The sequence below is a fragment of the Palaemon carinicauda genome, chromosome 35, assembly GCF_036898095.1.
Source record: "Palaemon carinicauda isolate YSFRI2023 chromosome 35, ASM3689809v2, whole genome shotgun sequence".
Lineage (NCBI taxonomy): Eukaryota > Metazoa > Arthropoda > Malacostraca > Decapoda > Palaemonidae > Palaemon > Palaemon carinicauda.
The window spans coordinates 39,055,636-39,079,635 of record NC_090759.1 but is presented as its reverse complement, the minus strand read 5'-3'; the positions used below and the strand labels follow the sequence as shown (position 1 = coordinate 39,079,635).

Genomic DNA, 24,000 nt, shown 5'->3' with positions numbered 1-24,000 from the left:
AGAGGCAAAGGACAGTGACATTGCCCTATCAAGCAGGACAATGCCCTAGAGACTGGCCATAAACTTTTTCAAGGTTTAAAGGTTGGTCATGAATGGCAAAGGCAAGGGGTGATGACATTGCCCTATCAAGCAGGACAATGCCCTAGAGACTGGCCATAAACTTCTTAAAGGTTTAAAGGTTTAAAAGGTTGGTCATGAATGGCAGAGGCAAGGGACAGTGACATTGCCCTATCAAGCAGGACAATGCCCTAGAGACTGGCCATAAATTTCTTAAAGGTTTAAAGGTTGGTCATGAATAGAAGAGGCAAAGGACAGTGACATTGCCCTATCAAGCAGGACAATGCCCTAGAGACTGGCCATAAACTTTTTCAAGGTTTAAAGGTTGGTCATGAATGGCAAAGGCAAGGGGTGATGACATTGCCCTATCAAGCAGGACAATGCCCTAGAGACTGGCCATAAACTTCTTAAAGGTTTAAAGGTTTAAAAGGTTGGTCATGAATGGCAGAGGCAAGGGACAGTGACATTGCCCTATCAAGCAGGACAATGCCCTAGAGACTGGCCATAAACTTTTTCAAGGTTTAAAGGTTGGTCATGAATGGCAAAGGCAAGGGGTGATGACATTGCCCTATCAAGCAGGACAATGCCCTAGAGACTGGCCATAAACTTCTTAAAGGTTTAAAGGTTTAAAAGGTTGGTCATGAATGGCAGAGGCAAGGGACAGTGACATTGCCCTATCAAGCAGGACAATGCCCTAGAGACTGGCCATAAATTTCTTAAAGGTTTAAAGGTTGGTCATGAATAGAAGAGGCAAAGGACAGTGACATTGCCCTATCAAGCAGGACAATGCCCTAGAGACTGGCCATAAACTTTTTCAAGGTTTAAAGGTTGGTCATGAATGGCAAAGGCAAGGGGTGATGACATTGCCCTATCAAGCAGGACAATGCCCTAGAGACTGGCCATAAACTTCTTAAAGGTTTAAAGGTTTAAAAGGTTGGTCATGAATGGCAGAGGCAAGGGACAGTGACATTGCCCTATCAAGCAGGACAATGCCCTAGAGACTGGCCATAAATTTCTTAAAGGTTTAAAGGTTGGTCATGAATAGAAGAGGCAAAGGACAGTGACATTGCCCTATCAAGCAGGACAATGCCCTAGAGACTGGCCATAAACTTTTTCAAGGTTTAAAGGTTGGTCATGAATGGCAAAGGCAAGGGGTGATGACATTGCCCTATCAAGCAGGACAATGCCCTAGAGACTGGCCATAAACTTCTTAAAGGTTTAAAGGTTTAAAAGGTTGGTCATGAATGGCAGAGGCAAGGGACAGTGACATTGCCCTATCAAGCAGGACAATGCCCTAGAGACTGGCCATAAATTTCTTAAAGGTTTAAAGGTTGGTCATGAATAGAAGAGGCAAAGGACAGTGACATTGCCCTATCAAGCAGGACAATGCCCTAGAGACTGGCCATAAACTTTTTCAAGGTTTAAAGGTTGGTCATGAATGGCAAAGGCAAGGGGTGATGACATTGCCCTATCAAGCAGGACAATGCCCTAGAGACTGGCCATAAACTTCTTAAAGGTTTAAAGGTTTAAAAGGTTGGTCATGAATGGCAGAGGCAAGGGACAGTGACATTGCCCTATCAAGCAGGACAATGCCCTAGAGACTGGCCATAAACTTTTTCAAGGTTTAAAGGTTGGTCATGAATGGCAAAGGCAAGGGGTGATGACATTGCCCTATCAAGCAGGACAATGCCCTAGAGACTGGCCATAAACTTCTTAAAGGTTTAAAGGTTTAAAAGGTTGGTCATGAATGGCAGAGGCAAGGGACAGTGACATTGCCCTATCAAGCAGGACAATGCCCTAGAGACTGGCCATAAATTTCTTAAAGGTTTAAAGGTTGGTCATGAATGGCAGAGGCAAGGGACAGTGACATTGCCCTATCAAGAAGGACAATGCCCTAGAGACTGGCCATAAATTTCTTAAAGGTTTAAAGGTTGGTCATGAATAGAAGAGGAAAAGGACAGTGACTTTGCCCTATCAAGCAGGACAATGCCCTAGAGACTGGCCACAAATTTCTTAAAGGTGTAAAGGTTGGTCATGAATAGAAGAGGAAAAGGACAGTGACTTTGCCCTATCAAGCAGGACAATGCCCTAGAACCTGGCCATAAATTTCTTAAAAGGTTTAAAGGTTGGTCATGAATAGAAGAGGCAAAGGACAGTGACTTTGCCCTATCAAGCAGGACAATGCCCTAGAGACTGGCCATAAATTTCTTAAAGGTTTAAAGGTTGGTCATGAATAGAAGAGGCAAAGGACAGTGACATTGCCCTATCAAGCAGGACAATGCCCTAGAGACTGGCCATAAACTTTTTCAAGGTTTAAAGGTTGGTCATGAATGGCAAAGGCAAGGGGTGATGACATTGCCCTATCAAGCAGGACAATGCCCTAGAGACTGGCCATAAACTTCTTAAAGGTTTAAAGGTTTAAAAGGTTGGTCATGAATGGCAGAGGCAAGGGACAGTGACATTGCCCTATCAAGCAGGACAATGCCCTAGAGACTGGCCATAAATTTCTTAAAGGTTTAAAGGTTGGTCATGAATAGAAGAGGCAAAGGACAGTGACATTGCCCTATCAAGCAGGACAATGCCCTAGAGACTGGCCACAAATTTCTTAAAGGTGTAAAGGTTGGTCATGAATAGAAGAGGAAAAGGACAGTGACTTTGCCCTATCAAGCAGGACAATGCCCTAGAACCTGGCCATAAATTTCTTAAAAGGTTTAAAGGTTGGTCATGAATAGAAGAGGCAAAGGACAGTGACTTTGCCCTATCAAGCAGGACAATGCCCTAGAGACTGGCCATAAACTTCTTAAAGGTTTAAAGGTTTAAAAGGTTGGTCATGAATGGCAGAGGCAAGGGACAGTGACATTGCCCTATCAAGCAGGACAATGCCCTAGAGACTGGCTATAAATTTCTTAAAAGGTTTAAAGGTTGGTCATGAATAGAAGAGGAAAAGGACAGTGACTTTGCCCTATCAAGCAGGACAATGCCCTAGAACCTGGCCATAAATTTCTTAAAAGGTTTAAAGGTTGGTCATGAATAGAAGAGGCAAAGGACAGTGACTTTGCCAAGCAGGACAATGCCCTAGATACTGGCAATACACCTCTTAACGGTTTAAAGGAAATGGCAAGAAATGGAATAAAATTCTATATAACTTATCGAGATAAAAACTAGAAAAACGAGTAGAAGCTAAAATGATATTAACATCGATTGTCAATATTGGTGTTGAAGTTATTTAAGAGGTTCTATTTAACCGGTTTATGGGAAGCAAACGTAATAACAGTTATCAAGGCAGCAATCGTAAAATAGATCGATAACCACAGGCAGCAAGATGACTGAGAAAACGTCGGCAAGTGCCATATTAAAATCATCATAACGTCCCCGACTGGTGAACGCCAGAATGGGGTGCGAGTCTGGCTCAAACTCGATAGTTTCCTTGGTCGCAGCAACCTCACCATCCTTGTGAGCTATGGGGGATTTGAGGGAGCCTATAGGTCTATCTTCTGAGTCATCAGCAGCCATTGCCTGGCACTCCTTGATCCTAGCTTGGATGGAGAGGGGGCGTGGGCGCTGATATGTATATATGGTCAGTCTCTAGGGCATTGCCCTGCTTGATAGGACAATGTCACTGTCCTTTGCCTATGCCATTCATGAGTGGCCTTTAAACGTTTCTAGTGATGGGGCAATGTCACTGTCCTTTGCCTCTGCCATTCATGAGCGGCCTTTAAACGTTTCTAGTGATGGGGCAATGCCACTGTCCTTTGTGTCACTGTCCTTTGCCTTTGCCATTCATGAGCAGCCTTCAAACGTTTATAGTATTAACATCAATAAAAAAATTATAAAAAAAAAAAAGAGAGAGAACGATCCAAAGTTCAAAGTAATTGTATCAATAATACTGCTGATCGCTTGGTCAGTGAGGCAGAGCGCAAAGAAGGACTGATCAATACTGAGGTGGAAGACCTCCAAAAACAATTCAGACATCATCAGCACTACAAAAGATTCTCTCAAGATATCCGCGGGAAAGGCCATGTGTTGCGAACCTCATCTTTGGGGGGGGGGGAGGGCGCTGTCCCCTCACTACAAAGGAACACACACACGCACACACACACATAAATATATATACACACACACACACACACACACACACACACATATATATATATATATATATATATATATATATATATATATATATATATACACATTATATGTGTGTGTGCACGTGTTTGTATGTATATACATACATATCTATCCATCTATAAAAATAATTATATATATATATATATATATATATATATATATATATATATATATATTTATATATATATAAACATTTGCATTTATGTTTATATGTATAAATGAACACATTCATATATTTATTTACATATACACACATGTACATATATCAATATATATATATATATATATATATATATATATATATATATATAGGCTATATATATACATATATATATATATATATATATATATATATATATATATATATTATCCAATGTATATTCATATACAATATGTGCTTTCACTTTTTTTTCTGTGTATTTACATATGGTAATAATAGTATGAATGAATTGCTAACCAAATATGACTTGATCATTGATTGATTGATTTGAGGTTTTTCCAGCATCCTGACATCTAAGGTCATTGACGCCGAACTACAGTATGATGTCTTGGTCAGGGAAAAGTCCAGAAGAACGGGCGAGAGTAATAACTGACTGATAAGGTTGACTGCAAATATGATAAGAGCCTGCCGGTGCTTATCATCCTACGGAATGTGTATGTTATGATTTTGATTAAAATAGAGAGAGGTGATATCAAAACTGGTATTTGAAGCAAAGGATGAGTTTAAGTCGAGGAAGACGGTAAAGGTTTGAAGGCCGCTTATGAAATAAGAAATTTGTTTCACTTATTTGAGCTTTTAATTCAATACTTTTCCATTCATCATCTCATACTTCGCACTTTATAGTCCTCAGCCATGTAGGACTGGGTTTTTCAACTCATCTAGTGTCTTGTGGAGCCCACCTGAAAGTTTGGTGAACTAATCTCTCTTGAGGAGTGCGAAAAGCATGCCCAAACCATCTTTTTATTCAGATACTGAAGTCCATCTTGAAATTGTTCTCCACAAAGTTTTTTTTAGCAGAGAAAATTATTTCATCCATAAATAACTATTATAATATATCAAAACACGCCAACAAAATTACATAAATGAAACTTGTATTTGACTAATGGCTCTACTGTAAATATCAATAATTCTAGTTTCCTAGGAGACGAGTATTCTTTTCCAAAATTCCTAAGGCATATCCTTCCAGCAAACGCCATAATCAGCTCCTACTACTTCCTTAATCATTCTCAATCCTTACAAATCTTTCTGCCTTTCGACACTGTTAAGAGAGAATTAAGCGAGCCATAGACGCTCCAAAGTGCCCCATAAAATTCCTTTAGCTCGAAGAACAAGGATTATTTTATGACGCGCCGGGAAGGGGAGCCAGCCGGATACCGTCAGGGAGAGAATGGATGGAAATTATTCGCTGTATTTCAATCCCTCTCAATATATCTGTTTAACGATCCTACTTCAGAATCAGAAGCCTCTAGGAGGGCATTCCTTCCAGTGACGTTGTTATAATAAAAACGATCAGGTTGCAATTAGAAAAGATCAATTTATCCAGGAGCGAAGAGGATCCGGGTTTGGGAAGGAGCCCCTTGGCCGAGCTTCAGACTCCAGCCTCGGTCGTCATGTTGCTTTCATGCCATCATCATTCTATATAATCCTTCACTCTCCCATCCTTAACACACTTATGATCTGCCAAATGGGCAAGAGGCCGTGGTCCCCATATATGCGAGGCTAATCTATATCATCCCATCATCATCCTATATCATCCCTCACTTTCCCATCCTTAAGCCACTTGTGGTCTGCCAAGTGATCAAAAGCCCGTGATCCCCATATATGGGAGGCCAATCTAAATCATCCCATATAATCCCTCACTTTCCCATCCTTAAGCCACTTGTGGTCTGCCAAGTGGGCAAAAGCCCGTGATCCCCATATATGCGAGGCCTATCTAAATCATCCCATATAATCCCTCACTTTCCCATCGTTAACCCACTTATAGTCTCCCAAATGGGCAAGAGGACGTGGTCCCCATATATGCAAGGCCAATCTAAATCATCCCATCATCATCCTATATAATACCTCACTTTCCCATCGTTAACCCACTTATAGTCTGCCAAATGGGCAAGAGGCCGTGGTCCCCATATATGCGAGGCCAATCTAAATCCATCCATCCGTTGCTTTAATCGAGTAATAGCTGAATTGAGTCGGGAATTTAACCAATTTTGAACTCAACTGTAAGATTTGAAGTCTTTACCAGTAGGTTTCATTGCAAAATGACAAAAGATAAAATATAGTGATTGATTGATTGATTAGGAGTTATCTGGCATCCTGACATTAAAATATAGTGAACATGAAGGATGTGAAATATAAAAATAAAGCCACGAAAGTCACCACAAAGATTCCAGGCGAAGTAAGCCCCACCTCCTGATGACGTCATTGTGAACGTTGCTAACGTGATTGGCTATGATGTCATAAAGGGGTGGGGCTTATTTCGTCCAGAATCTTTGTGACAACTAAAGATTCCCTCAAAATCTTAGTTAGGACGCCCCATACTATCTTGGTTTGATGTGGGCGATCAGACAAAGTCTCCCACCATCACCAATCCGCTGTTGGCCAGTATGCTGATGAAAACTGGCCAAATCTCAGATATGACTGCAGTGTGTGTATACAGTATAAATATATAAATATATATATATATATATATATATATATATATATATATATATATATATATATATACTGTATATAGCAAGACATAACCTGGATGTCAATCAACTAGAGTGAGTCACAGTCATTGTAAGATGCAAAGGTCTCCAAGGAGTGACTTATCAACAACCAATTCAAATTCTTGAGACACCGAAAAACATTTATTGGTTTCCAGTATAGATATCTTGGTAATTAAAAACATCACCAAATGTTTGGGCACAGTGAGGGAGAAATGAAGATAGCTGTATTATTATTATTATTATTATTATTATTATTATTATTATTATTATTATCATTATTATTATTGTTATCATTATTATTATTTTTACTAGAAAAGCTACAACCCTAGTTGGAAAAGCAGGATGCTATAAGCCCAAGGGGTCTAATAGGGAAAAATATCCCATTGACGAAAGGATTATAATTATTATTATTATTATTACTAGCTAAGCTACAACCCTAGTTTGAAAAGCAGGATGATATAAGCCCCGAGGTTCCAACAGCGAAAATAGCCCAGTGACGAAAGGAAACGAAGAAAAGAATAAACTACAAGAAAAGTATTGAACAATTAAAACAAGATATATACACTATAAAAACTTCAAAATACAGAGGAAGAGAAATTAGATAGAATAGTGGGCCCGAGTGTACCCTCAAGCAAGAGAACTCCAATCCAAGACAGTGGAAGAAGACTATGATAGAGGCTTATCTGTTGCGCATAAGCCTGACATTACAAGAGCCATAATACCATGATATGCTTGCTGTAATATTGACGGGTGCCCTTTTAGTTCGGAAAGGTTCCCTGCTCGCTGATTGGTTGGACAAGATAATTCTAAACAATCGGCGATCAGGAAACTTTTCCGAGCTAAAAGGGCACCGCTGCGAGTCATTGTAAATGTGCCTCATTAAAAAAAATTGAGTATAGATATCACCGATGTCCAAAAGTAGCATATACGCTTTCTCCATCATGAGGCTTAATAATACACAGTATTCTAAACGTTTTATTCCAGCTGTGACCAAGTTGTGGAATGATCTTCCTAATCGGGTAGTTGAATCGGTGGAACTTCAAATTTTCAAACTTGCGGCAAATGTTTTCACGTTGAACAGGATGACATAAGTTTTTGTAGTTTATATATGAAACATCTGTTTTGACGTTGTTAATGTTTTTAAAATATCTTATTTGTTCATTACTTCTTATGTCGTTTATTTATTTCCTTATTTCCTTTCCTCACTGGGATATTTTCCCTGGTGGAGCCTTGGGGTTTATAGCATCTTGCTTTTCCAACTAAGGTTGAAGCTTAGCAAGCAATAATAATAATAATAATAATAATAATAATAATAATAATAATAATAATCTCTCTCATTATGCATCAAATTTCCCAGCAAAATCCATTGTAAATTTCTATTGTATATTATAAGAATAATCAAACGATTCACGAAAAAGGCCGTGAAATTGTTTGCCTCCTACACTGTTAAAATAAACCGGAAATTCTCCGTAAAAATATACTGTTCGCAGCCGTATTTCAGTAAACTACAGGTGACCGTAATTTTTACCCTACTTCGTTATTATCTTTGACGGGTTGGTGACCGTAATATCACTCCTTAACGTCAATATATCCGTATTTAAAACGGTAAATGCCTGGTAACATTTATTCCGTTTTTTTTTTTATTTTTTTTTTTTTTTACGGCAAACGTTCAACAGTGTACAATCTTGCAATGAATAAATAAATAATATTGTCTCTTTCAATATATATAAATACATAAAAAACATCCTGTACGTTTAAACCCGCAAAATGATAGTTCATTGATCTCTGGTCAGTTTTTTTTTTTTTTTTTTTTTTTTTTTTTTTTTTTTTTTTTTTTTTTTTTTTTTTTTTTTTTTTTGTACGGCAAATATTTAAGTGTACAATCTTGCAATGAATAAATACATAACATTGTCTTTTTCAATACATAAAAATACATAAAAAATATCCTGAACGTTTAAACCCGCAAAATAATAGTTCATTGATCTCTGGTAAGCTTGGCTGTAATGCATAGAAAAATATCAAACAGGTGAATGAAAATGTATATATAATCTGATGTCCGAGCTCGGATCATCTCCAAACGCTATATGTTGAACATATGTCTGTTATCTGTACATTTGCAGTGCGCCCCCTCTCGTGAAATGTAGAAAATCCTATTTTTAATTAATATGATTTTAAATATTTCAGTATGTTAGCCAGGGCACCAGCCACCCGTTGAGATACTACCGCTATAGAGTAATGGGGGTCCTTTGACAGGCCAGACAGTACTACATTGGATCCTTCTCTGTGGTTACGGTTCCTTTTCCATTTGCCTACACATTACACCGAATAGTCTGGCCTATTGTTTACATATTATCCTCTGTCCTCATATACCCGACAACACTGACACTGAGACTACCAAACAATTTTTCTTCTCTCAAGGGGTTAAATACTGCAATGTAATTGTTCAGTGGCTAGTTTACTCTTGATAAGGGTAGAAGAGACTCTTTAGCTACGGTAAGTAGCTCTTCTAGGGGAAGCACACTCCGAAATCAAACCATTGTTCTCTAGTCTTGGGTAATGCCATAACCTCTGTACCATGATTTTCCGCTATCTTGGGTTAGAGTTTTCTTTCTTGAGGGTACATTCGGGCACACTATTCTATCTTATTTCTCTTCCTCTTGTTTTGTTAAAGTTTTTTATAGTTTATATAGGAGATATTTATTTTAATGTTGTTACTGTTCTTAGAATATATTTTTCCTTGTTTCCTTTCCTCACTAAGCTGTTTTCCCTGTTGGAGCCCCTGGGCTTATAGCATCCTGCTTTTCCAACTAGGGTTGCAGTTTAGCAAGTAATAATAATAATAATAATAATAATAATAATAATAATAATAATAATAATAATAATAAATGTAAAGCTTTTCGGAGTGAGCTCAAAGTATATCTTCAGCTTTGACGTGTAACACAGGGAAATCTGTAGTAAGCAACAATAATCTTGAATGACATACACAGATTTTATTAATATTGTGAATACAATAACGATATCTATGTGAATGTATTTTGATGTCTGCTATCTGCGTGGGATGAAGAAGAAGAAGAAGAAGAAGGAGAAGAAGAAGAAGAAATTATTATTATCATTATTATTATTATTATTATTATTATTATTACTTGCTAAGCTACAACCCAAGTTGGAAAAGCAGGATACTATAAGCCAAGGGGGCCCAACAGGGAAAATAACCCAATAAGGTAAAGAAACAAGGAAAAATTAAATATTTAAGAACAGTAACATTGAAATAAATATTTCCTAAACAAACTATAAAAACTTGAACAAAACAAGTGGAAGATAAACTAGATAGAATAGTGTGCCCGAGTGTACCCTCAAGCAAAGAGAACTCTAACCCAAGACAGTGGAAGAAAAACCATGGTACAGGGGCTATGGCACTATCCAAAACTAGAGAACTAGGGAAGAAGAAGAAGAAGAAGAAGAAAATGCCTGTTGTATAAGAGACCTTCCAAAGGAGTCCAGAGTTCGTTAGAATCACATTACAGAAGGGAAGAGATGGCCCTGAATATTCCAAGTCACGCCTTCGACCCCTTAGGCCTAAGAGACGTGTCTCATGCGAAGACACGTATTTACTCGAACTCCGTTTTCTGTTGGGTTTCTTTTCCCTTCAAAGACAAACTTCGAGAGAGAGAGAGAGAGAGAGAGAGAGAGAGAGAGAGAGAGGGAGAGAGTTAGTTGGTTTTGCAAGTTAGTGTGTATTCATATAAATTACGGTTAAATACATAATTAGATATTAGATATATATATATATATATATATATATATATATATATATATACATATATATAAATATATGTATATATATATATATATATATATATATATATATATATATATATATATATATAATACACGTTCCTTTAGCAATCAAAATAATATAACTTCCAATATAAGTTTCTAAAACCCCATAGTACTTATAGTATCCGATACATATTTGGTACAAAATATGTTTACAAATGTAATTAAATGTTACAATGACACCGTTCGCCCTTCTATAAAGAAATTCAAATGACTCGGTCTTCAAGAAAAAACTTAAACACTGAGGAGGAGGAAGATTTATTATTATTATTATTATTATTATTATTATTATTATTTTTTTTTTTATTATTATTATTATTATTATTATTATTACTATTGTTATTATTATCATCATTTGTTATTATTATTATTATTATTATTATTATTATTATTATTATTATTATTATTAATAATAATAATAGCTAAGCTCCAACCCTAGTTTGAAAAACAGGATGCTATAACCCCCAGGGCTCCAACATGGAAAAGTAGCCCATTGAGGAAAGGAAATAAGGAAATAAATATTATTATTATTATTATTATTATTATTATTATTATTATTATCAGCTAAGCTACAACATTATTATTATTATCATAATTATTATCATCATCATTACAAGCCAAGCTAACACCCTTATTAGAAAAGCCGGATGCTATAAGCCCAACGGGCTTCAACATAGAAAAGTAGCCCAATGAGGAAAGGAAATAATGATGGAAGAACCAGGTACGAAAAGAAAAATAAACATGAAGGTCAGATTAAGTGACCTATGCATCAAAATTCTGACCAAAAAAAAAGGTCAAGAGTTGTGGTGGCCTATGTGGTAACGTCCCTGACTGGTGAACGCCAGACTGGGCTTCGAGTCACGTTCAAAACTCGTTTGTTCCTTTGGTCGCTGTAATCTTACCATCTGAGCTAAGGATGGGGGCGTTTGAAGGAGTCTATAGGTGTATCGGCTGAGTCATCAGCAGCCATTGCCTGGCCCTCCTTGGGTGGAGAAGAGGCTTGGTCGCTGATTATATGTATTCTGTATATGGTCAGTCTCTAGGGCATTGTCCTGCTTAATAGGGCAATGTCACTGTACCTTACCTCTGCCATTCATGAGCGGCCTTTGGTAGTGCCATAGCCTCTGTACCATGGTCTTCCACTGTCCTGGGTTAGAGTTCTTGAGGGTACTCTTGGGCACACTATTCTATCTAATTTCGCCTCTTGTTTTGTTAAAGTTTTTATAGTTTACATAGGAAATATTTATTTTCATGTTGTTAATGTTCTTAAAACGTTTTATTTTTTCTTGTTTCCTTTCCTCACTGGGCTATTTTCCCCTGTTGGGGCCCCTGGGCTTATAGCATTCTGCTTTACCAGCTAGGGTTGTAGCTTAGCAAGTAATAATAATAATAATAATAATAATAATAATAATAATAATAATAATACGACCAGTCACATTCAAGATACGCACTTGCTAATTCAATAATCAGCATTGGCACGAACATTTCCAAATTCCAGAAATTCCGAGTAGGAACAAATATAGCTTTTGGCGTTCCACGTTTAATATACGTGAATATTCACACAGTCCTGATATTAAGACAAATGCCTCCACCACCTGACAGGGGGATCATTAATATGCAAGACTCATTCCGCCGGGATCAAGATGGGTGGAATTCGAAATAGGTCCTGAAACGACTCATGGCTGGGAGATTCTGTCGATTGGTGGTCACACATGGCACCGTCGTTACTTTCCTCTGTGCTAGCGGGTCTTTAACATTAATAAATACCTTAATTTGAAGGTGCATAACCTGTTAGCTACTGATTTTCGTCTTTACTATGGCCCTCAAGATAAAAAATTCCTTAAATTGAAGATTTTAACATTAAAAAACAGTAATTTGAAGGTGCATAACCTGTCTGCTATCAATTTTCGTCTTTTGAAGATTTGAACATTAAAAAACACCTTAATTTGAAGATTTTAATATTAAACAACACCTTAATTTGAGGATTTTAATATTAATAAATACCTTAATTTGAAGGTGCATAACCTGTTAGCTATTAATTTTCGTCTGCACTAGGGTTCATAACATTAAAAAAACATAAATTTGAAGATTCATAACATGGTTGTTATCATTTTTCGTCTTTACTATGGCCCTTATGATAAAAAAATAACTTGATTTGAAGATTTTCAATATTAAAAAACACCTAAATTTGAAGATCTTAACATTGAAAAACACCGTATTTGAAGGTGCATAACCTGTTTTCTATTAATTTTCGTCTTTACTATGGCCCTCAAGATGAAAAAAATTTCTTATTTTGAAGATTTTAATATTAAAAAACACCTTAATTTGAAGATTCTAACATTAAAAAACCCATTAATTTGAAGATTTTAACATTAAGAATCACCTTAATTTGAAGCTTCATAACATGTTTGCTATTAATTTTCGTCTTTACTAGGGCCCTCAATATAAAAAATTCTTTATTTTGAGGATTTCAACATTAAAAAACACCTAAATTTGAAGATTTTGATATTAAAAACACCTTCATTTGAAGATTTTAACATTAAAAAAAAACACCTTCATTTGAAGATTTTAACATTAAAAAAACACCTTCATTAGAAGATTTTAACATTAAAAAAACACCGTAATTTGAAGATTTTAATATTAAAAACACCTTCATTTGAAGATTTTAACATTAAAAAACACCGTAATTTGAAGATTCATAATGTGTTTATTACTTATCGTCTGTACTATAATCCTTAAGATAAAAATATACCTTAATTTGAAGATTCATAGCATATTTGCTATTCGTGTTCGGTGCATCTGAATCCCCCCCCCCCCCTCCAATGAAGTACAAAAGAAAAAATATGCAAATCTATGAAAATAAGGACGAAAAAAATCAAGATATAACTAAGAACTAAATAACAAACACAAACTCGAAAAAACAGAATATAATGGAAACCCATATAAATTGGGTAATACTCCAGGATCTTATCTTTTTTAAATGAAATGGGTATTTATGACACCTAGTTAAAGGCACGAAATAAATATTAAAAATATCTAAAAACAATTAAATTATTAAAATATCGAATTTGACAGCGCAAACAAGTGTTGGAGTGTCTGGTCTACAAAATAAAAATTTGAACAAATACTGGCCTCTATTTTAGTTTGTTTCCAAACGTCTGGAATACTTTCTATTAAACTAATATCATATTATTTTATATTTCAAATAGATCATACAACATAGTGCCATAACCTCTGTACCATGGATTTCCTTGTCTAGGGGTGGAGTTCTCTTGCTTGATAGTACACTCGGGTACACTATTCTATCCTATTTCTCTTCCTCTTGTTTTATAGTTTTTTATAGTGTATATATAAAAGATCTAATTCATTGTTGTTACTGTTCTTAAAATATTTAATTTTAATGGTTAATTACTTCTCTTATGGTTTCCTTGTTTCCTTTCCTAACTGGGCTATTTTTCCCTGTTGGAGCCCTCGTTCTTATAGCATCTTGCTATTCCAACTAGGGTTGTAGGTTAGAAAGTAATAATAATAATAATAATAATAATAATAATAATAATAATAATAATAATAATAATAATAAATAAAAATAATAATAACAATAATAATAATAATAATATTATTATTATTATTATTATTATTATTACTTGCTAAGCTACAACCCTAGTTGAAAAACCGAATACTATGAGCCCCAGGGCTTCAACAGAGAAAATAGCCCAGCGAGGAAAGGAAATAAGGAAATTACAAGAAAAGTAATTAACATTTAATATAAAATGTTTCAAGAACAGTAACAATATCAAAATAAATATTTCAGCAATGATAATAATAATAGTAATAACAATAATAGTAATAATAATAATAATAATAATAATAATAATAATAATAATAATAATATCTATTGCAGTATATCTGTACATCTGAAGTTCATATGTGCTAATCTACCTATTTCCTTAGAGTCAGCAACCTGATTGTATGATAGTGTCACGGCCCAACTGCCTTGTGTCAGAGGTCTCCTGTCCTGTATAGCTCTCGAACAAATCGTTCTGGCAGTGGTATTATAGACGCTGACATTATCAAATTTAAAGGTGTCAGAAATGTTACTCCAAAGACCCATTTACATGGGCCTTGCTCTTATCATATGTTTTCTAAAGCTATTTTTTAATATTTTTATCTTTTTTTTTTAGATTTGAATTTGATTATTTACTTATATGTCTTTAATTTTCCAAAATGGCCATTTTTTTACTTATTGCTTTTGAATGTTATTTGAATAATAATAATAATAATAATAATAATAATAATATAATAACAATAATAATAATAATAATAATAATGATATGATAATAATTATAATGATATAATAATAATAATAATAATAACAATAATAATAATTATATAATAATAATAATAATAATATAATAATAATAATAATAATGATATAATAATAATAATCATAATAATCATAATACTAATAGTAATAATAATAATATTGATAATAATGATTATAATAACAATAATAATAATAATAATAATAATAATAATAATAATAATAATAATAATAATATCCCTTAAATACATTTTGATATTCTTCATCATCATCTTCTACGCCTATTGACGAAAAGGGCCTCGGTTAGATTTCACCAGTTGTCTCTATCTTGAGCTTTTAATTCAATATACTTCTCCATTCATCATCTCCTACTTCGCGATTCATAGTTCACAGCCATATAGGTCTGGGCCTTCCAACTCTTCTAGTGCCTCGTGGACCCCAGCTGATCGTTTGATGTACGTTTTATTATTATTATTATTATTATTATTACAAGAATTATTATTATTATTATTATTATTATTATTATTATTTTTCTATCATCATTGTTATTATTATTATTATTATTATTATTATCATTATTATTATTATCATTATTATTATTATTATTATTATTATTATTATTATCATTCCATTAGTGTAAATACACAATAACTCCCTTATCATAAACTTCTATTTACCATTACTAATCAACAAAGGATTAAATGTTTAAAGGAAGCGTACTTACAGTATACCTGAACCCCCCCCCCCCTCCAACTTTCGCTAATCACAAATCCTTATGAAACATTGTCAGAAGTTTTCGTAAAAATATTTGTGACTTTTTATCCCAACTCCACTTTGCCTATAAACTTAGGCTGCAATCTCTCTTTATTATCCAATGGATTTTCATTTTTGTTGTTGTTGTTGTTACTTACTAAGCTACAAGACAAGAGTCAATTCTTTTTTTAGTGAGGCCGATTTGCACCGACTCGCAGCGGGTGCCCTTTTAGCTCGGAAAAGTTTCCTGATCGCTGATTGGTTAGACAAGATCAGAGAGCAGGAAACTTTTTCGAGCTTAAGTGACTACGCCGCGAGTCAGTGCAAATGCGCCACTTTATAAAAAATTGAGTATAGTTAGATTTCAAGCTGCTATAACACCAAGGGCTCCAACAAGGAAAATAGCCCAGTGAGGAAAGGAAATAAAGAAACAGATAGAATCATACCTCGGAGTGAGATTCGATTATACAGGAAAAGATAAATAGTCATCAGCTGTTACTTTATTATTATTATTATTATTATTATTATTATTATTATTATAACTATTATTATTATCATTACTACTATTATTATTGTTATTATCATTAATATCCTTATTATTATTATCATTATTATTATTATTATTACAGTCTAGGCTATAACCCTGGTTTGAAATTAAGATGCTATAACCCAAAGGACTTCAACAGGGAAAAATATCCCAGTGAGGAAAGGAAACAAGGATATAAATAAACTACAAGAGAAGAGTAAACAATCAAAATAAAATATATCAAGAACAGTAACAACATGAAATTAGATTCTCTCTCTCTCTCTCTCTCTCTCTCTCTCTCTCTCTCAACGAACTTTTCATAATTATAATGCTAAGCATCTGAGCCTTTTCCCGTCCCCCCCCCTCTCTCTCTCTCTCTCTCTCTCTCTCTCTCTCTCTCTCTCTAACAACTACCACCTTATTCTTCCCTTATAGCAATTATTCAGTCATCATGGAAACAGCGTCATTCAAACTGCTAAAAAAAATAAAGACACCTTTTGGGGCCTGACACTTCGCTGAAAGATGTACCACTGCTCCTCCCCCTCCCTTCCCCTTGGCCACTCCAGCGACGTGAGCCAGTCAATATTCTTATAACCCTCAACGCTCCCCTCCATTCTTTCCTTTGGCAGGCTGGAGAAAGGACATTTCCCATTCGCAGACGGGACAATGTGACGTTCGAGTTCACGGACTGCCATTTACCATAATTCTCAAGAGAAAAAGAGATTGAAGTTTATCGAAACTCAAAGGCCAAATAGAACATGGTTTTTTATTTGCATAACTTCCTATCGAATGAAGTAGATCCATTATGAGGCTCATTACTACACAGTATTCTAGAAGTTTTATTCCAGCTGTGACCAAGTTGTGGAATGATCTTCCTAATCGGGTAGTTGAATCAGTAGAACTTCAAAAGTTCAAAGTGGGAGCAAATGTTTTTATGTTGACCAGGCTGTCATGAGTCTTTTTATAGTTTATATAGGACATATCCGTTTTTGACGCTATTACTGTTTTTAGAATGATTTATTGTTAATTTATTCTCATCATTGATTCATGTCCTTATTTCCTTTCCTCACTGGGCTATTTTTCCCTATTGGAGCCTTTGGGCTTATAGCATCTTGCTTTTCCAACTAGGGTTGTAGCTTGACTAGTAGTAGTAATAATAATAATAATAATAATAATAATAATAAGGCACTTGTTTTTTTAGATTAAGTTAAAATCTGTATTTTACAGCTATATCTCACTCAGAGAGAGAGAGAGAGAGAGAGAGAGAGAGATTTGATTTAACAAGTTTATTGCGTTCAATATCATACATACATACATACAAACACAGGCTTGCATCGAAAAGTTTGCCTTAGAGAGAGAGAGAGAGAGAGAGAGAGAGAGAGAGAGATTTGATTTAACAATTTTACTGTGTTCAACAGCATACATACATACAATGTATATACATGCACACATATATCACAATACATATGGAGCACCACCTAGCAGGCTTGCATCGGAAAGTGTGCCTGAGAGAGAGAGAGAGAGAGAGAGAGAGAGAGAGAGAGAGAGAGTCTAAAATATTCCTTCATCTGTCTTCAAGTTTGTTTCCACATAGCTTATAGGGATTTTGTAGGAATCCTGGTACCTTCCTAGCTTATAAGGATTTTGTAGGAATCCTGGTACCTTCCAAGCTTATAGGGATTTTGTAGGAATCCTGGTACCTTCCTAGTTTATAGGGATTTTGTAGGAATCCTGGTACCTTCCTAGCTTATAGGAATTTTGTAGGAATCCTGGTACCTTCCTAGCTTATAGGGATTTTGTAGGAATCCTGGTACCTTCCTAGCTTATAGGAATTTTGTAGGAATCCTGGTACCTTCCTAGCTTATAGGGATTTTGTAGGAATCCTGGTACCTTCCTAGTTTATAGGGATTTTGTAGGAATCCTGGTACCTTCCAAGCTTATAGGGATTTTGTAGGAATCCTGGTACCTTCCTAGTTTATAGGGATTTTGTAGGAATCCTGGTACCTTCCAAGCTTATAGGGATTTTGTAGGAATCCTGGTACCTTCCTAGCTTATAGGGATTTTGTAGGAATCCTGGTACCTTCCTAGTTTATAGGGATTTTGTAGGAATCCTGGTACCTTCCTAGCTTATAGGGATTTTGTAGGAATCCTGGTACCTTCCTAGCTTATAGGGATTTTGTAGGAATCCTGGTACCTTCCTAGCTTATAGGGATTTTGTAGGAATCCTGGTACCTTCCAAGCTTATAGGGATTTTGTAGGAATCCTGGTACCTTCCTAGCTTATAGGGATTTTGTAGGAATCCTGGTACCTTCCTAGCTTATAGGGATTTTGTAGGAATCCTGGTACCTTCCAAGCTTATAGGGATTTTGTAGGAATCCTGGTACCTTCCAAGCTTATAGGGATTTTGTAGGAATCCTGGTACCTTCCTAGCTTATAGGGATTTTGTAGGAATCCTGGTACCTTCCAAGCTTATAGGGATTTTGTAGGAATCCTGGTACCTTCCTAGCTTATAGGGATTTTGTAGGAATCCTGGTACCTTCCAAGCTTATAGGGATTTTGTAGGAATCCTGGTACCTTCCTAGCTTATAGGGATTTTGTAGGAATCCTGGTACCTTCCTAGTTTATAGGGATTTTGTAGGAATCCTGGTACCTTCCAAGCTTATAGGGATTTTGTAGGAATACTGGTACCTTCCTAGCTTATAGGGATTTTGTAGGAATCCTGGTACCTTCCTAGCTTATAGGGATTTTGTAGGAATACTGGTACCTTCCTAGTTTAACCAATTCACAGATTACCCGCTTCTCTCACGTACGCGCTGGTATCTTCCTTAACCTTTATGGATGGGTCCAGGATACAACTTTAAAAGTAGGTTCTTAATATCTATTAGGAGTAAAATACAAAGTCCGTGGGAACAACGGAAAGATAACCTATCAGTAAGGAGACCAGGACAAACAAGACAGTGCCTCATGGGAACAAAAAGTATAAGTGTTACCAATGCAAATACATTGTTACCATATCATATTAACAAGATATGAATTAATCTGCTGATATGCAACATCTGGAAATAATGCTTGAAAGAACATCATACAATAAAATGGTACATGATTTGATGAATCAACAGTAATAATTATACTAATATCCACATCAACAACAACATATATGCTTCCTGTCTTCCATTTAGTTTCATGATCTTACTATCCCTATTATTATTATTATTATTATTATTATTATTATTATTATCATTATTATTATTACTTGTTAAACTACAACCCTAGTTGGAAAAGCAGGATGCTATAAGCTCAGGGCCTCCAACAGGGAAAATAGCTCAGTGAGGAAAGGGAACAAGGAAAAATAAAATATTTTTGGAAGAGCAACAATATAAAAATAAATATCACTTTATAAACTATAAAAACTTCAACAAAACGAGAGGAAGAGAAATAAGATATAAGATGGAACAGTGTGCCCAAGTGTACCCTCAAGCAAGAGAACTCTAACCCATAACTCTCTAGTGGTAGTATCTCACCATTTTCTTAAATTGTTCTTCTTTTTAAAATAATTTTAAAGCCTTTTCTTTAATCATCACAGTTTCCTTCCTCAACCCCAACGCCATTTATGCACATACAGTTCTCCTTTTATTGAACTCGCTTGATTTGGATCAGAGAAAAAATCCTTGAAACATTTCTCTGCATAGAAAAACTATAACCTGTCCCTTCTTTTACTTCAGCCAGGTAATAATCAGACACTGCTTCAATAGTTCTCCTTTCTCGCTATTATATTCATTGATTTGGTCAATGCGATGAAGTTTCACTTACAGAAGAGTTTCACGAAATGTGTCTATGAAATAAACTGTACATAATTCCCTTATATTTAAAAATAACTGTACTTCAGAGACTTGCTAAATCTGTTAGCCAGCCTGCCTCTCTCTCTCTCTCTCTCTCTCTCTCTCTCTCTCTCTCTCTTGTTTTTCAGTCTTTCTGAATCTGCTAGCCAGCCTGCCCCTCTCTCTCTCTCTCTCTCTCTCTCTCTCTCTCTCTTCTTGTTTTTCAGTCTTACTGAATCAGCTAACCAGCCTCTCTCTCTCTCTCTCTCTCTCTCTCTCTCTTTTGACCTTCAGACTTGCTAAATCTGTTAGCCAGCCCTTCTCTCTCTCTCTCTCTCTCTCTCTCTCTCTCTTGTTTTTCAGTCTTATTGAATCAGCTAACCAGCCTCTCTCTCTCTCTCTCTCTCTCTCTCTCTCCCTTCAGACCTGCTAAATCTGTTAGCCAGCCCTTCTCTCTCTCTCTCTCTCTCTCTCTCTCTCTCTCTCCCAGCTATGGATACCAGACATTTCCAACGCGTAAAGGTATTTTAGAAGGACAGCAAATTTAATTTCATTCTTTTATCCCCAATTTCCTGCGCAGAGGCCACGAAAAAGGAAGCAGGAAAGGAAAGGAAATAAAGCGGAAAGTTAAGGAAGGAGAGAGAGAGAGAGAGAGAGAGAGAGAGAGAGAGAGTGGTATACTTCAATGAATAAATTAATAATAGAAATGTGGAGTAAGTATAAGATTGTTCTGCCATAGAGGTGTCATGAATTAAATGAATAATTAATGGTTTTATTCTTTCATTTACTCAGTGTTGCGTGAGTTGTCATTTTCTTCGGTTTTATATCTAATATCATATTCATTGATCCATATTATATTATTATTATTATTATTATTATTAGTAGTAGTAGTAGTAGTAGTAGTAGTAGTAGTAGTAGTAGTAGTAGGTTAGCTAAGCTTGGAAAAGCAGGATGCTACAATAATAATAACAACAAAAATAATAATAATAATAATAATAATAATAATAATAATAATAATAATCACACAAGAAAATCCGACAAAAAAATAGTCTATATTCACAAATTCATTATAAAGGGATAATTGACAAATGGTTTCCGATTTATACATATTTGTAGCTTGCCAATACATACTGGTAAGACTCAAGTATCTATTTGCGTCAAGAGCTTATCTAACTTGGAAAAGCAGGATGCTATAAGCCCAGGGGCCCCAACAGGGAAAATAGCCCAGCGGGGAAAGGAAACAAGGAATACGAAATATTTTAAGAAGAGTAACAACATTAAAATAAATATTTCCAATATAAGCAATAGAAACTTTAATAAAACAAGAGGAAGAGAAATTAGATAGAATAGTGTGCCCGAGTGTACCCTCAAGCAAGAGAACTCTAACCCTCAAGCTAATTCTTTATGCAAGATGAGGAACGGGTTCCCAGTAAAAGTTGGCCTTCTGGTGGGGGAGGGGGGAGGGGGGGGAGGGATATTACTTGAAGGACACTTACAACACAAACTAGAGGGGAACTTAGTAGAGCACAGACCTCCGCCACGGCAGCTCATTTCTCGACCTTTTTCTCGACCTTGACATTGACCTTAATATGTATTAATTAGTGTGGATTTACATGTTATTATTATTATTATTATTATTATTATTATTATTATTATCATTATTATTATTACTAGCCAAGCTACAACCTGAGTTGGAAAAGCAAGGTGCTATAAGCCCAAGGGATCCAACAAGGAAAAATAGCCCAATGAGGGAAGGAACAAAGGAAATAAATAAACGATATAAGTAATAAAAAATAAAAATAAAATACCTTAAAAAACATTAACACCATTAAAACAGATAACAATTATGAACCAAGTTTGAAGTCTCTGTGACAACGATGTCCAAACTTATGATTGATTACGTGAATTGGATATTTTGCTTGACCGTGACTTTGACCTTTGACCTTCCAAAATTTTATCATTTCCGTTCTTTTAAATAAGTTTATCTATGCAAGTTTTATTATAGCATCCTGCTTTTCCAACTTGGGTTGTAGCTTAACATTTGATAATAATAATAATAATAATAATAATAATAATAATAATAATAATTAAAATTGTGGCCAGGAAGCTGTTCACAAAAAAAAACACATACAAAAACAAACACACAAAAATATAACCTCCTTGCAACTTCGTTGGCGGAGTTAATAAATACCAAAGAAACAGAATTCAAGAATTTAGTAGGCAGTAGATTAGACGAGACACCAGCTACCCGCTGAATTACCGCTAAAGAGTTATTGGGTCCTTAGACTACACAGACAGAACTACATTGGATCCATCTCCGGTTACGGCTCATTTTTCTGTTGCCTACACATATACCTCATACCCCGACAGTACTAAGATAACCAAAAATTGTTCTTCACCCAACTGGTTAACTACTGCACTGAAATTGTTCAGTGGCTACTTTACTCTTGCTAAGGGTAGAAGAGACTCTTTAGCTATGGTAAGCAGCTCTTCTAGGAGAAGGACACTCCAAAATCAAACCATTCTTCTCTAGTCTTGGGTAGTGCCATAGCCTCTGTACCATAGTCATGAAATAATAATAATAATAATAATAATAATAATAATAATAACAACAACAACAAAAACAACAACAATAATAATAATAATAATAATAATAATAATAATAATAATAATAATAATAATACAATTGTTAATAGTGTATGAGACGTAGACAGAATGATGAATATAAATCATACTGAAACACGAGTGAAATTCACTCTGGAAATGTCACATCAAGCAAGACCAGATTGCCTGAAGGAACTCGGGTGTTTTTCTATGCCTTAAAGAGTACATAAGGTCCTCGACTTACGTACATTCAACTTACAGCATTCGGAGATGCAAACACCAATAGAACTGAAATCATAAGTCTCAGATATTGTATCAATTAAACAATATCAATTTAATGCAGTAAACAAGAAGATATTTGCAATATGAAAAAGGATTATTTGTTGACAATCCGACTTATAAACAGCTTCTTGGTACCTATTAAGCTTGTAATTTGAGGACTGCCTGCATTATTATTATTATTATTATTATTATTATATTTATTATTAATTGCTAAGCTACAACCCTAGTTAGAAAAGCAGGTTGTTAAAAGCCCAAGACTCCATGCATCATTTTTATTATTATTATTATTATTATTATTATTATTATTACCTGAGCTACAACCCTAGTAAGAAAAGCAAGATTCTATATAAGCCCAGGATCTCCAGCAGGGAAAATAGCCCAGTGAGGAAAGGAAACCAGGAAAGATAAAACATCTTAAGAGGAGTAACAACATTTGCGCGTTTACCTAATCATCGTCTCTCCAATTCGATAAACGATATATAAAGGAAAGAGTACCTTTGAGGAGTCTCCTTCCGAGTGACGTTATATCTTATACAGTAGATGCTGGTTGTGTCGACCACCCCGACGACGTCTCCCTCTGATTGGTCTCCGTCAGCCACTTTAATTGACCACTCGATTTGCATTAACATTTTCCACAGCGATTTCGACTCTCTGGACGCTGGCAAAAAACCATCAGAGTGAACCACGACACACTTAGGTAGTAATGCTTCGCTTACAGAGGGTTTTCAACGTGGAGCATATTCGGTGCAACTCATTTCTTTTTCACGCTCTTCCTATGCTTTCTTTGAATAGTTCAATCAGGGGATGAGAATTTTTATGTTAGAACGAACATTATGCTCTTTCTAATGGGGACTTTTATACAAGGCGGTAATGTGAATGAGGGAAATGTTAAAAGAAAAGAGGGGGAAAATTTAAGAGGGGTTTTGGAAGCCAAGATGCGACACACAGTGCAGAAGGCA

The 24,000-nt window shown here is 35.4% G+C and overlaps 1 protein-coding gene across 11 annotated transcripts in view; it reads right to left on the bottom strand.

Annotated features, from left to right (window-relative positions):
- The window catches only part of LOC137627696 (regulator of G-protein signaling 9), a 415,360-nt gene that overhangs the window by 287,925 nt on the left and 103,435 nt on the right, over positions 1 to 24,000 (bottom strand). Inside the window, exon 1 of one of the 11 annotated variants that reach the window (XM_068358917.1) lies at positions 23,537 to 24,000. This exon is cut by the window's right edge and continues 53 nt beyond it. The exons of the other annotated variants lie outside the window; for them this stretch is intronic. The gene's annotated coding sequence lies outside the window, so the exon portion shown is untranslated. The remainder of the gene's footprint in view (positions 1 to 23,536) is intronic. 11 annotated transcript variants of the gene reach the window in all.